The sequence below is a fragment of the Chiloscyllium plagiosum genome, unplaced genomic scaffold (genome assembly GCF_037043375.1).
Source record: "Chiloscyllium plagiosum isolate Xiang-an unplaced genomic scaffold, Cpla_swu_hap1 HiC_scaffold_1, whole genome shotgun sequence".
NCBI lineage: Eukaryota > Metazoa > Chordata > Chondrichthyes > Orectolobiformes > Hemiscylliidae > Chiloscyllium > Chiloscyllium plagiosum.
The window spans coordinates 116,094,996-116,109,388 of record NW_028270139.1 but is presented as its reverse complement, the minus strand read 5'-3'; positions in this window follow the sequence as shown (position 1 = coordinate 116,109,388).

The window sequence follows — 14,393 nt, the reverse complement described above, 5'->3', positions numbered from 1 at the left end:
TCAGGCAGCATTCGAGGAGCAGGGGAATTGATGTTTCAGGCATAAGCCCTTCATCAGGAAAGCCTGATGAACAGCTTATGCCCGAAATATCAATTCTCCTGCTCCTTGGATGCTGCCTGACCTGCTGTGCTTTTCCAGCAACACACTCGCGACTGTTGAGATAGATGTAATTATTTCATTGACATTTCTGTTCAAAGCGAGTGTAGAATACATTGAGCTCCTTAGGTGGGAATCTACTGTTGCCCGCAAATTTGGTTCACTTCACTTTGTAGCCCGTTATGCCCATGTAAGTTTTTCCACAAATGACAGGTGTCCGTGTTGTTAGTCTGGATCTCAAGCTTAGCTTAGTATTACCTCTTGGCATCTCTGATGGACAGTTATTGGCATCATTGACTAGACTAGCATTTATTGTCCATTCTTAATATCCCAGAGGGCAATTAAGAGTCAATAACATTGCTGTGGGTCTTTGATTTTATTTATTTATTGTCACATGTATCTTGTTACAAAATACAGTGAAAAGTGTTGTACAATGTTGTCACTCTCCAGAGCCAACTGAAACACAAGAAAAAACAAACACAGAATGCAAAGGCATAAAAATGAGGAAATACAGAAAGTGTCCAACTTTACAGTCCTTCTTGTTGAGTGCTCCGCCAAGTGCCATGGGCCTGTTGGCCAGATATGAGTTCCCCTCGCTGTGCCATTGCAATGAAAGTCCCCATTTTTTGGTGGCATCTTGCCACCACTGATGCCCTCACCATTATGAGTTCTTGCTGAACTTCACCAATGTAGATATCAATGATGCCACTGGGTACCACACCAACACAAACTTGGCGCCGACTTCAAGCCTACCTCATCAATGCAGCCATTGTAGATGCTGCTGGGTCTCATACTGGTTCCAACTCGCCTCCACCCTTGCCTCCATAAATCTGCACTGGGAGCAGATGCCGCTGGGAGCCCAAACCCATCTCTGTTGCAGCTATCGCGTGTCCAAGCTGCTTGGGGGTCCATCGCCACCACCAATGCCATCACTGCGACTGAGCTCTTCCCCAACAGGAAAGTAAAATAAAATAGGTGAGAAAAAAAGAGGAGAGAGAGAAAAAAAGAAAAGGAATGAAAAGAAGAACAGGTGAGCCCTGGACGCAGAAGTCTTACTCCACCACCATCTTACCAGAAGAAAATCTGGAATCATATTTAGACCAGATTTGGTAAGGATGGTGGATTTCCATTCTTAAAAGACATTAGTAAATTAGATGGGCTTTTCATGACAATTGGCAATGCTGTCGTGGTCATCTTTAGACTCTTAATTTGTTAGTGATTAAAAATTTCACCATAAATTGTGCCAGGTTTCAAAAGCCATACTCCAGATCATTCCCTTCATCTTGAGATTGATAGTCCAGTGTTAATTACCATGAGGATGTTACCTCCCCTGAATAACTGACATCTTGGGGAGCTTGTTACAAAATTATAGGAAATGATATCTGAAAGATTACTATTACTTTTAAAGAAATCAATCAGAAATTGGCACACACTGCCCAACCAATCTGAGATTGATAATGTGTTGTCATGCATTGGTAAATTAACTAGCGATGAAAATGCCTCTGATCATGCAAAGGCACAGTAACGTGCAAGGGTAAAGGAGCCATAACTCCTGATAGCCATTGCACAGTAAGAAGGCAGATGACAGAAGACCTTCAATGAACAGAACAGAACATTTACTCACCCAAGGTAGTATTAGATTAGATTAGATTAGATTAGATTAGATTACTTACAGTGTGGAAACGGGCCCTTCGGCCCAACAAGTCCACACCGCCCCGCCGAAGCGTAACCCACCCATTCCCCCACATTTACCCCTTTACCTAACATGACAGGCAATTTAGCATGGCCAATTCACCTAACCTGCACATCTTTGGACTGTGGGAGGAAACCGGAGCACACCCACGGGGAGAATGTGCAAACTCCACACAGTCAGTCGCCTGAGTCGGGAATTGAACCCGGGTCTCTGGCACTGTGAGGCAGCAGTGCTAACCACTGTGCCACCGTGCCGCCCATATTGCAAGGTAGTATTGTGTTGTGAATAAGAAGGATATTATTAAGCTGGACAGGGTTCAGGAGAGACTTACCAGAATGTTGCCAAGTATGAAAGGTTTGAGTTGAAAAGGAAAGGCTGGATAGGCTGGGATTTTTTTCACTGAGCGTAGGAGGTTGAGAGATGATCTTATGGAAGTTTATAAAATCATGAGATGTACAGATGGGGTTAAAGGTAGGTGCATTTTCTCTAGGGTATGGAATTTCAAGACTCGGAGGCACATTTTTAAGGTGAAAGGAGAGAGATATAAAGATGTGTTGGGAAATGTTTTTACACAGAGGGAGGTTCGCATGTGGAATGAACTTCCTGAGGAAGTGATAGATGGAGGCAGAATTTAAACAACATTTAAAAGTACATGAATAGAAAAGGTTTAACGGGATATGTGCCAGGAGGAGGCTGGTGGGACTTGTTTCGTTTAGGATTATGTTTGGCAGGGTCTGGTTGGACTGAAGGGTCTGTTTCCAAACTGTATGATTTTGCTGAATATCTTATTTTTGTACTTATTATGATAACCTTAAATGAATTCTGTGAAACTTGTGAAAACACATTTGTACTTGTGATTCTCTTGTAACTAATCAGGACTAGTGGACTTTTAGATTGGCTCTTTCAAACTCAGTGTTGAATTATAATTGAGTGCATGTTGGAATAGTGCTTGTCATGTTCATATCACACTTGAAACTGGGTACAAATGTTGTTAAAGCTCAAGCATCCAAATATGGGAAAAGATGCAATACTTTGCTTAGCATTTAACAGAATCAATTTAATTAAAGGGCTCTTGTGGTGAAGCAATAGTACTTCTGGGGTTAAAGGCCCAGGTAGAAATCCCACTTGCTTTGGAGGCATGTCATAATGTGTCTGAGCAACTTGATTAAAACATATCTGTAATTGTAATTGACTCAGATGCTGCAATTAATATAAAATGAATCCCAAAACTTTATAATACCTAGAGAGCAAGGTAAGAGTTTAGCAGCTTGAGATTGACATAGATGGTAGTTGTGATGATAGATCTGGTAAATTTGCACCAGATACATGTTCAGGATCTTTTTGTGTCTGTAAAAATATACTGTCATCATTTGACTATTTTAAATTAGCGGAATCTGAATTCATTTCTGAAATATACTATGCGATTGTCAAATATTGCATGAAAAGTCATGCATGAAAATTGTCATTCTCAATCTCACTAGTGTGAATTGAACAGTGATCGTACCCATATGATAAATTGCATTAACTGTCTGGGACAAAAATCAATCTCAAACAGCTTAACATTGTACATTTCTGACCAAATTTATAGCTGTCTTCACAATTTGGTAATATTTAATAGATCATATTTTTCCTTTTATTACACTGTTTTCCAAGTTTAAACTTTACTTGACTGTTATGAAACATTTGATTGGATTTTTTTAAAAGAATGATATCTATGTGGTATTGTAGAGCTGTAAAAAAGAATGGACCATTTTCATTATATGTAATTGTAATCCAGTGACAGATTGGAAATGCCAAGAGTATAAGAAAGGTAATATTGCAAATTGCTGTGGAAAGCAAATGTTAAGATTATAATATAATGAATTATTACCAAATGGCCAAGAAGTGAACCTCTGGGAAAAATAAATGAATGGTTTACTGGAAAAAGACAGCTAACAGGCCTGCAAATGAGAAAATAGTAGGTGAAGGTATTAAATATTGAATCTGTATGGTTTCACTGGACTGTCACTCAGTATTGTGGAGTGGGAATCAGCCACACAGGGAATATATCAAGGACCTAGATTAAGCCATTGTTAATGAATATGCAGGGTTGATGACTTACACAGTTAGCAATTACAGTGAGTGGTACATCACTAGCCCAATAGTATTATACAACATTCTCAGCAGAGAAATGCATATCTTGGCCCAATAGATCCGTAACAGTGCTAATACTCAACAAAAACCTCCTTGTACCTTTCTTCATCTAATCAGTCAACTGTTTCATTTTCCATCTATTTATCCAAATGCTTCTTAAATATATCAGAGATATTTTCCTCAATGACTCCTTCTGGGTTGTGAGTTAAAGATTACTTTTAGAGTCAAGACGTTTCTTCTGTCTTCCCTATTGAATTTCTTGCCTTACATTGTGACACCTCATGTTTTGCCATGCCAAAATCATATTTTCATCAAATAGATAATGGTGAAACTTTGAGGTTCTGAGGCTGTCTAAATGTATTAATCAACTACCCAAGAGCAGTTCCTCAGCTCTGCCTGGTCTTTCTCTTTCTTTCTCTTTTTTCTCTTGTTTGTGTTTTTTTTGTCAACTTGTGACTTGCACGTACCCAGAGGGCAATAGAAGCATTGGTGAGCCCCGGAGATGAAGCCGGAGCGGGGGCCTGTGAGGGGGAGCAGTCCCGGAGTGGGGGCCGGTGAGGGGGAGCTGTCCCGGAGCGGGGGCTGGTGAGGGGGAGCGGTCCCGGAGTGGGGGCTGGTGAGGGGGAGCGGTCCCGGAGTGGGGGCTGGTGAGGGGGAGCGGTCCCCGAGCAGGGGCCGGTGAGGGGGAGCAATCCCGGAGCAGGGGGCCGGTGAGGGGGAGCGGTCCCCGAGCAGGGGCCGGTGAGGGGGAGCGGTCCCCGAGCGGGGGCCGGTGAGGGGGGAGCGGTCCCCGAGCGGGGGCCGGTGAGGGGGAGCGGTCCCCGAGCGGGGGCCGGTGAGGGGGAGCAATCCCGGAGCTGGGGGCCGGTGAGGGGGAGCGGTCCCGGAGTGGGGGCCGGTGAAGGGGAGCAGTCCCGGAGCAGGGGGCCGGTGAGGGAGAGCGATCCCGGAGCAGGGGGCCGGTGAGGGAGAGCGGGGGCCGGTGAGGGGGAGCAATCCCGGAGCAGGGGGCCGGTGAGGGGGAGCAATCCCGGAGTGGGGGCCGGTGAGGGGGAGCAGTCCCGGAGCAGGGGGCCAGTGAGGGGGAGCAATCCCATAGCAGGGGGTCGGTGAGGGTGGAGCAATCCCACAGCAGGGGGTCGGTGAGGGGGAGCAGGCCCAGAGCAGGGGGCCGGTGTGGGGGAGCAGTCCCAGAGCGGGGACAGGTGAAGCGGAGCAGTCCCGGAGCGGGGGCTGGTGAGGGGGAGCAGGGGTCGGTGATGGGGAGCAATCCCGGAGCAGGGGGCTAGTGAGGGGGATCAATCCCGGAGCAGGGGGCCGGTGAGGGGGAGCGGTCCCGGAGCGGGGGCCGGTGAGGGGGTGCAGTCCCGGAGCAGGGGGCCAGTGAGGGGGAGCAATCCCATAGCAGGGGGTCGGTGAGGGTGGAGCAATCCCAGAGCAGGGGGCCGGTGAGGGGGGGCAGTCCCAGAACAGGGGGCCGGTGAGGGGGGGCAGTAGCAGAACAGGGGGCCGGTGTGGGGGGAGCAGTCCCAGAGCAGGGGGCCGGTGTGGGGGAGCAGTCCCAGAGCGGGGACAGGTGAAGCGGAACAGTCCCGGAGCGGGGGCTGGTGAGGGGGAGCAGGGGTCGGTGAAGGGGAGCAATCCCGGAGCAGGGGGCTAGTGAGGGGGATCAATCCCGGAGCAGGGTGCCGGTGAGGGGGAGCGGGGGCCGGTGAGGGGGAGCAGTCCTGCAGTGGGGGCTGGGGAGGGGGTGCATTCACGGAGCAGGGGGCTGGTGAGGGGGAGCAGTCCCAGAGCAGGGGGTCGGTGAGGGGGAGCAGTCCCGGAGCGGGGTCGGTGAGGGGGAGCGGGGCCAGTGAGGGGGAGCATGTTGGGAAGCCCCTGTGCTGAGCTAGTGCAATATAATGTTTATCAATAATTTGTTTTTCTGACAGTAATGTCTATCCTTTTAATTAAGTCATATTTCTAACTCATTCTTTGAATCATTGTAAAGTAATGCAATTACTTTTCTTTTTTTAATTCCTCTTTTGTATCTAAGATTTGTCCCTCAGTACTTTGTACCAAAGATGGTGCCATATGAGGTTACATTTAAAACTTTTCACTGTACTCCTTTACTTCTGTACTTGAGTACACATGACAATAAAGAATCTTCTAATTCTAATTCTAATTGATTCATACATATCCATCAAGTTTCTCTTCCTATTTTACAATTCAGCATTACTAATGATCTGCCCACACTGGAGCCATATGTATCTTGTTGGTTGGGTTCACTGAAATGGTTGAATTCAGTGAATAACAATATAATTAATGTTATTTCTGGAAGGAAATAACTGTTAATAGGCAACAAACAATTGAACTCAGCATCAAGATTCAAGGTGAGAAAAATGTTGTGTTGGCTAAAACCAGCGTTGTCTGAACAGCTTCATTAAAACATATCTGGAATTGTAATTGACTCAGATGTTTCAATTAAGATATAATGAATCTCAATGTTTTATAATAGCTAGAGAACAGATAAAGAAAGCTAATTGGTCTGAATTTTATGGTCAGAAATGAAATAGTACTCAGTGATGACTTTAAACAAAACAAAAGTGAGGACTACAGATGCTGGAGATCAGAGTCAAGATTAGAGTTGTGCTGGAAAAACACAGCAGATCAGGCAGCATCCGAGGAGCAGGAAAATCGACATTTCGGGCAAAAGCCCTTCATCAGGAATGCTGCCTGACCTGCTGTGCTTTTCCAGCACAACTCTAATCTAGACTTTGAACAGAACGGTCCACCAAGACCCTGATGGCACAGATTTTCATTTTCTCTTTCCTGACATCAATCTGTTTTGGACACCAAGTCACCTAGATCTCAAAGTGTCCAGACAAGGTAATGTCATCAAGCTAGTTATATTAAAGCATTCTAAATGACAATAACCAGGCAATAAAATGCTCTGAGGTTTTCACTATTCATTAAAATTTCACCGTGAAAACGTTCAATGATTAGGATACATACTAAAGTAAAAGATAAAACATTGTAAATGAGATGATAAAAAAATCATCACAATGGAGAATTATGTAATTCAACAATTTTTTAAAAGTCTCACAAACTTTGTCATGGTTAGATAGAACTGAATAGCTTACATGGTCATTTCTGTTGGGATAGAGGAGTCACAAACGGGCCAGACCAGATGAGGACAACAGATTTTCCTGTCTTATACAGTGTTAGTGAATCAGATTTTTGTTTTGATGAGAATTGACAATGGTTTACTGATGACTTTTAGACTAGCTTTTAATACCAGTTTTATTTAATTGAATTCAAATTTCACCATTTGCTAAAATGGGATCCAAGCCCATGTCTTCAGAGAATTAACCTATGTTTCTGGAGTATTAGTACAGTGAAAATGCCTGTCCTATTCCACCTGGTTGGCTTTCTCCTTTACACCACTCTTTAAAGTTTAGCTGTTTGCTGAAGCTTTTGGACACCACACTTAGCTTAGTATCAAAGTTTTGATGCTTTGTAGTTCTGTGATTGGACAGGCAGAAAACTAAACCCAATATAAAAACATACAGCAGCTGTTTGTAGATTGTTCTGTTCTGCCCATGCAGATACATTAATTGCATGAAAATGGCCCTGAATTTCCAATAATCATAACATTATTTCATCAGTATTCACCATCATTGCTCCTCTGAAACTGACAATTTGGGGTCCACAGATATGTAGAAATGTCTGTTGGTGAACCTATGTTTTTGAAGAGCAGAAGTTGTCAAAGTTCTCACAGACTGCAATCAAATAGAAAGCCAAATCCTGAACTTTGTCCCTCACAACTTGATGGGTGGCAATAGTTCAAAAAGGCAATTGACCAGTATCTTTTGATTGACAATATACAGATGGCCTTAGCCAGTTAAACCAACATCAAGTAAGTGAGCTGACAAGAGCTTTGCTTTTAGTCTTGGCATTAGAAGTTGTCCAGAGAAGGTTAACTAAACATATTTAGATTGCATGAGAAGAAAAAGTTGATTGGTTTGCAAGTTGACTCTGACTGGTAAAAGTATTACCACAGAAAATGTGATGACTAAAAGGTACAGCCAAAATTTGTTTAAACTTACAACAGGCAGGTTACTTTTGATTGGTTAAGGCATTGGCCTGAAAAATGAAAGAGAAAATGGCTGACACCTATTTATTCCAGATTGAGACATTGTTTCTTCATCTTCCTTCTGTCTGTAAAGAGCAGTGTACGATATATATTTATACATGTAGCATCCAATTTGCACAAATGTTCCACATTGTGAATCTGCTGACAATCTTAAATTGGTTGTCAGAAAACTTATTAGCATACTCATGGTTATTTAACAAATGCTGTTGAATTGGTTCAAGGAAAAGGGCAGGAGGTATGCTAGTTGCAGCACCAGACAGACTTAAAACTAAAGCAGCTGAAACAGAAGCATTACATTGTTGTAAGATACAGATGGATAGATTCTTAATATAAACTCTTGATAAGCAAAGAGGTGAAAGATTGTTCAGAGTTAAGATGGAATGTGAAGTAGTCAGATCAGCCATAGGTATTAAATAACGAAACAAACTTCAGAGTCTGAGTGGCTTATTTCAGCTTCTAGTTCTTCTGATCATATGCATGTATTGCACATTTTATGCAAATTTTAGCTGTTAATTTTGAACCTCTACATCACATTCAGTAATTCAATACTTGGATCAGAGTTCCTTGTGTCAGATACTCCAGGGTGTAATTCATGTTTGATAGTGCTTTTAAAAATAGCATTGGATAATTATTTGAAAGATAAAATACATATAGTGCTAGTGTTGATGTGAAAAGTTGAATCACTTCTTCAATGTTGTAAACCTCAGTAACAAAAGTTGTATTGGAAAATTAGTGAATGGTATTGCGCAGAATAATGTGCAACTAAAACAATCATATTGTTGAGTAACAGCAATGTTTGAATCGGCTTCTCCTCCTCCATTGTCACTTTGCTAGATGTGTGGTGCGAACCATGTTTATACACTGCTAATCTGAATGATGAAATTATTCCTTTTGTACCAATGTGCCCTCCTGATTTGATTTTATGTATTCTTGTCACATATACCAAGATACAATGAAAAGCCAAATGAGTTTCAGGTGTTTGAGTCTATTTCTCTTGTTTTCAGGATATTAGGTTTGTATGTTTTAGAGAATAAAGGAGTGAAATTTTACAATGATTAATATGATGATACTATGGCTTTAAGAGGGGCATTTGGTCCTTTTTTAATGAAGAAAAGCTCAGACAGAAGTACTGAGCAGTCTGCTTCAAAGCCCATAAAGTAAACAGCTTGTGAGGCTTTGGGTTTTTTTTTCTAAAGTGGAACAATAGATGCAGCCTGAATGAGTGGGTTCAAGCTCACACAGAACCAGGATTTTTAGTTTTAGTTTCTCAGTAGCAGTTGCTGCTAGAGTCTTGAAGCTAGGTTTGGAAGCTGTAGTACATTTCTCCCATGCGACTCGCTCTGTCTCTCAGAGTTTTCTCTTGATGTTATTTTTTTCCTCCTGGACTGAAGAATTGCATGTGAGACAATCTAGTTTACTGAATTTGCCCTTGCCAAGGATGCATTTATGGGATGTTATTGTATTGGAACAGTTACTGTTCAGTAGTTTCTCTCTAAGCCACTCACTATTATGTCTGGGAAATATATTGCCATTCCTTCACTGTCGCTGGGCCATAGCCCTAAAATTCTCTTCCTAACAATACTATGGGTCGACCTGGACCAAATGGACTACAGTTTGTTCAAGAAGGTTGTTCACTACCAACTTCCCAAGGGCAAATAGGGATAAGAACTGAATGCTAAGCCAATCAATGAAACTCATGTTGTCTGAGTGAGTGAAAAAAAAATGATGAATTTAAACTTTTTGGCTGATAAACCCATTAGCCCCATAGATTACAAAAGGGAAGGATGAGTATGAAAGGTAAGGAATTTTGAGCTACTTAAAAGTAATAAAGTATCCATCGCAATCCTCACACAGAACCTGCCAAAATACAGCTCATCAGGTGCAAAGTTGGTGTGTGAGAGGAACAAGAGCAATGATCACAATGATATGAAGAGAATAAAAAAGGGAAGATAGAGATAGAAAGAAAATTATTTTAAGCAATTATGTTTTAATCTCCAATTTTGTGAGTATGCTTAATGTTCATTGAATTTGACAATTAGCTGACATTAACTTACTTTCAACTGCATTTTGGAAAAATGTTAATTATAATTTATTTGAAGAAAATTGATAGCGCTTAAGAGCTGTCTTCTAAATGCTGCATTATTTATAGGGACTGTTGACTTTTACAAATTTTACACAGATACTGTATGGATCATTGAAAGAAAAATATTCAAAGGTTCACATGGTTCATTTGTCATGATTTTTAATTGAACCCATATGAATTGATAAAATACGTTGCAATGATAAGTACTGAGGTGGCATTTTATTAAAAGCAAACTGCAGATTTTTAGAGTGCTGTGCACAAGATTGTAATGAATATAAAATTACAATCTCGGCAAATAGGCTAAATTGAACACAGACTACATTATTTATTCCTACCAAATGATGTTTTATATCTAGGTCTGCTGCCTCAGCATCAAGTGCTTGCTTACTACAGATTGCATTTTGTAACAAACAAAAATTATTCTTATTACCCATCAGAATGGCTAACAATATTCTAAGTTTATCATAAATGTCATAATATTATGGCATATATCATATTTGCAAAAATCATGAAGTGTGAGATATTTGACTAAAAGTATTGGAAAGCAACAAGTGTTTTATCTCGATTAATCCTTGGACTGCTGACAAGTTCAGAAAAAAAAACCTGTGTTAACTTGTAAATAGTTTTTATTTGTTTGGAGTTCATTCATGATAACCTCGAAGTAAATTGCCATACTAAAATAATAATATTTTTAGATTTTTAGAGTAGCTACGATTGTAATGTTACCTTATAAAGAAAATTTTAAATACACATCTAATCATTTTTAAACAAGTGCTTTATTCCTACTTTGCCTAATCTAGATTTTCTGAACATGTTTATCTTTCCAAAATTTCCTTTCCCTAAAAATAAATGTTTTCTGACCTTAAATGGCACCTTGCCTTTCACAATTAATTTTGGAAGTTTAGGAAGTTTCAGAAATGGTTTATTACAAAAAGAGTCAAGTTTAAATCTGAGAATGCTCACAAAACTAACAGCTGAGGCTTGAGTGAATGATCTGGTCACAGCATCAGAACCAAGTCAATACATGATGTATGCTCATATCTTAACTCAGGTGGTCTCCAAATGAATCCACATGATCCATTACAGTGGAAAAGTTAGATTGTATACTTTGAAAAATAATGCGTTTGCCTACTTCAAATTCAATCATACAATATCAGTGTGAAATGGGTGATATCAAATTGGAGGCCTGTTTCACATTTACTGAATTTTATTTATATTAAAGTCTATGGAAATAAAAGTTGGGAGAGGTGCCATTTGTTTTAGATTATTACATAAAGTTAGCTGCACACCAAGGTGCCATATTTTATTTGTTCACAGAAATTTGGCATAATTTATTGCCAATCCCTAATTGGCAAAGCCAGTGGTGAGCTGTCCTTTTGAATTGATGCAGTCTTGGGAATGGGGACCACCCAAAGTGCTATTAGAAAGTGAGTTCCAGAAGTCTGATTAAGTGACATGCTTCGGTAACAGTGATGTAGATCTAAGTCAGGAGGTTGTGTGACTTGCAGAGGTATTTGCAGTGCTGATGTTCCAATGCACCTTATGTCTCTCTGCTTGGAGTCATAGAGTCAGAAAGTTATACAGCACAGAAACAGGCCTTTTAGCCCAATTCATCCATGTCAACCAGGTTTCCCATCTTTCTGCATTTGGCCCATATCCCTCAAAACCTTTCCTATCTATGTGCCAGTCCAAATGTTTCCTAGATGTTATTATTGTATCTATCTCCAGCACTTTATTTGGAAACATGTTCCATATACGCACTGCCCAGTGTGTGACAAAGTTGCCCCTCAGTTCCCTTTTAAATCTTGTTCCTTTCACCTGTGCTGTCTAGTTTTTGACTCCCCTACCTTGGGGAAAAGACCTTGACTATTCATCTTATCTATGCACCTTATGATTTTATAAACCTGTATAAAATCATCTGTCAACATTCTACACTCCAGGGCAAAAAGTCTTAGCCTATTCAACCTCTCCTTACAGCTCAAACATTCCAGTCTCAGTAACATCCTTGTAAATCTTTTTTGCACCCTTAATGCTATCCTTCCTCTAGCAGGGCATCTAGAATTGTAGCAGTACTCCAAATATAGTCTTATTAAGTCTTGTGTAGCTGTAACATGACATCCTAACCACTGTACTCATTGCTCTAACTGATGAAGGCAAGCATACCAAACACCTCCTTTGCCACCCTATCTACCTGTGACTCCACTTTTAAGGAACTATGTACACCTAGGTCTCTCTAATCAACAACACTCCCCAGGGCCCTACCACTAACTGTGTAAGTGCTGCTCTGGTTTGTCTTACCAAAATGCATCTGGGTTGTAGTAGTCGTATGTTTGAAAGCCTTGGTGAGTTACTGCAGTGCATCTTGTAGCTGGTGCATACAGCTTCATTAGTGGTGAAGATAGTTGATGTTGTGCCAATTAAGCAGGCTGCTTTGTCTTCTATGAAGTCAAGCTTCTAGACTGTTAATACAGCTGTGCTCATTCAGGCAAGTGTGGAGTATTCCATCAGGCTCCTGATGTGCCTTGTACATGTTGGATAGGTTTTGGGGAGTCAGGAGATGGGTTATTTGCTGCAGCATTGCTAGATTCTAGATTGCTAGATTAAAAATAACAGGAAGGCAGAATACTGGGTCAGTGGAAAGGTTCTTGGTAGTGTGGATGTGCAGAGGGATCTTGGAGTCCATGTACATTGATCCCTGAAAGTTGCCACCCAGGTTGATAGTGCTGTTAAGAAGGCATACAGTGTGTTAGGTTTTATTGGTAGAGGGATTGAATTCCAGAGCCATAATGTCATGCTGCAACTATCCAAAATGCTACTGTGGCCGTACTCGGAATATTGTGTACATTTCTGGTCGCCCCATTACAGGAAGGATGTGAAAGCATTGGAAAAGGTGCAGAGGAGACTTACTAGGATGTTACCTGGTCTGGTGGGAAGGTCTTATGAGGAAAGGTTGAGAGACTTAGGACTATTCTCATTGGAAAGAAGAAGGCTAAGGGGGATTTGATAGAGACATATAAGATGATCAAAGGATTAGATAGGGTAGACAGTGAAAGTCTTCTTCCTAGGATGATGACTTCAGCTTGTACAAGGGGGCATATCTAAAATTGAGGGGTGATAGATTTAAGACAGATGCCAGAGGTAGGTTCTTTACTCAGAGAGTGGTACAGGTGCGGAATGCCCTGCCTGCCAAAGTAGTTAACTCAGGCACATTAGGGAGATTTAAACAATCCTTGGATGAGCATATGGATGATGACGGGATAGTGTAGGGGGATGGGCTTACATTAGTTCACAGGTCGGCACAACATTGAGGGCCAAAAGGCCTGTTCTGCTCTATATTGTTCTATGTTCTATGTTCTATTCCTAGCTTCTGACCTGCCTTGCAGCCATTGTATTTATATGGCTAGTTGAGTTCAGTTTCTGCTCAGTGGTGATGCACCCCCCCCCCCCCCCTCCCCCACCACTAGGTGTTGACTGTGATTGTGTAACTAATTCATGTAGAAACATAGAACCATTTAACATAATCACAACTCTATAAAAAGTTAATACAGAGCAGCCATTGTACTGGATATTAAATGCTCTCACTGGGTGTATTTTCAGCAGAAAGGGCATTTAAACGAGGGAGGTCACCCAGCCCACCACCTTCACACTCACTCCGGAGCTCATATCTATTATATGTAACTGAATAATTAAACATTAATTAAGTTTGTAAATTAACTCCGATAACATCCTGTACATTCCATAATGCATTTGCAAAGCATTATGGCTGCAGGGTTGGCATTAAGAGTATGGAAACTATCTTTTGACTTTTCATGGGATGATGGAAGGAGTAGCTGAGCTGTCTGCTCTCCCACACTGAAATTTTCTGCCCAAATATGTATTCTGTTCAAATCCACTAACATTGACAGATTGTAGTAAAACAGTGATCATAACGCAGGTTCTCTTCAAGTTTCACACCATCCTGGCTTTGAAATATATTACGATTTCTTCTTCATTGCTGGGGTAAAATCCTGCAACTCCCTAACTGGTTGTACTGTGGATATAACTACATCACATGGACTGTAACAGTTCAAGCAAAACCACCAACTGCACAATAGCAACAGATGCTGGCCTTGCCAGTGAGACCCAATTCCCATGACAGATGTTTAAAAATCACTCTCCTCTTTTTGCTTTACTGTAACATAAAATAAATGAATGCAATAATAAGTGGCAGTTTAGGGCCCTGATGAAAATTAAAAGACATCAGACTATTC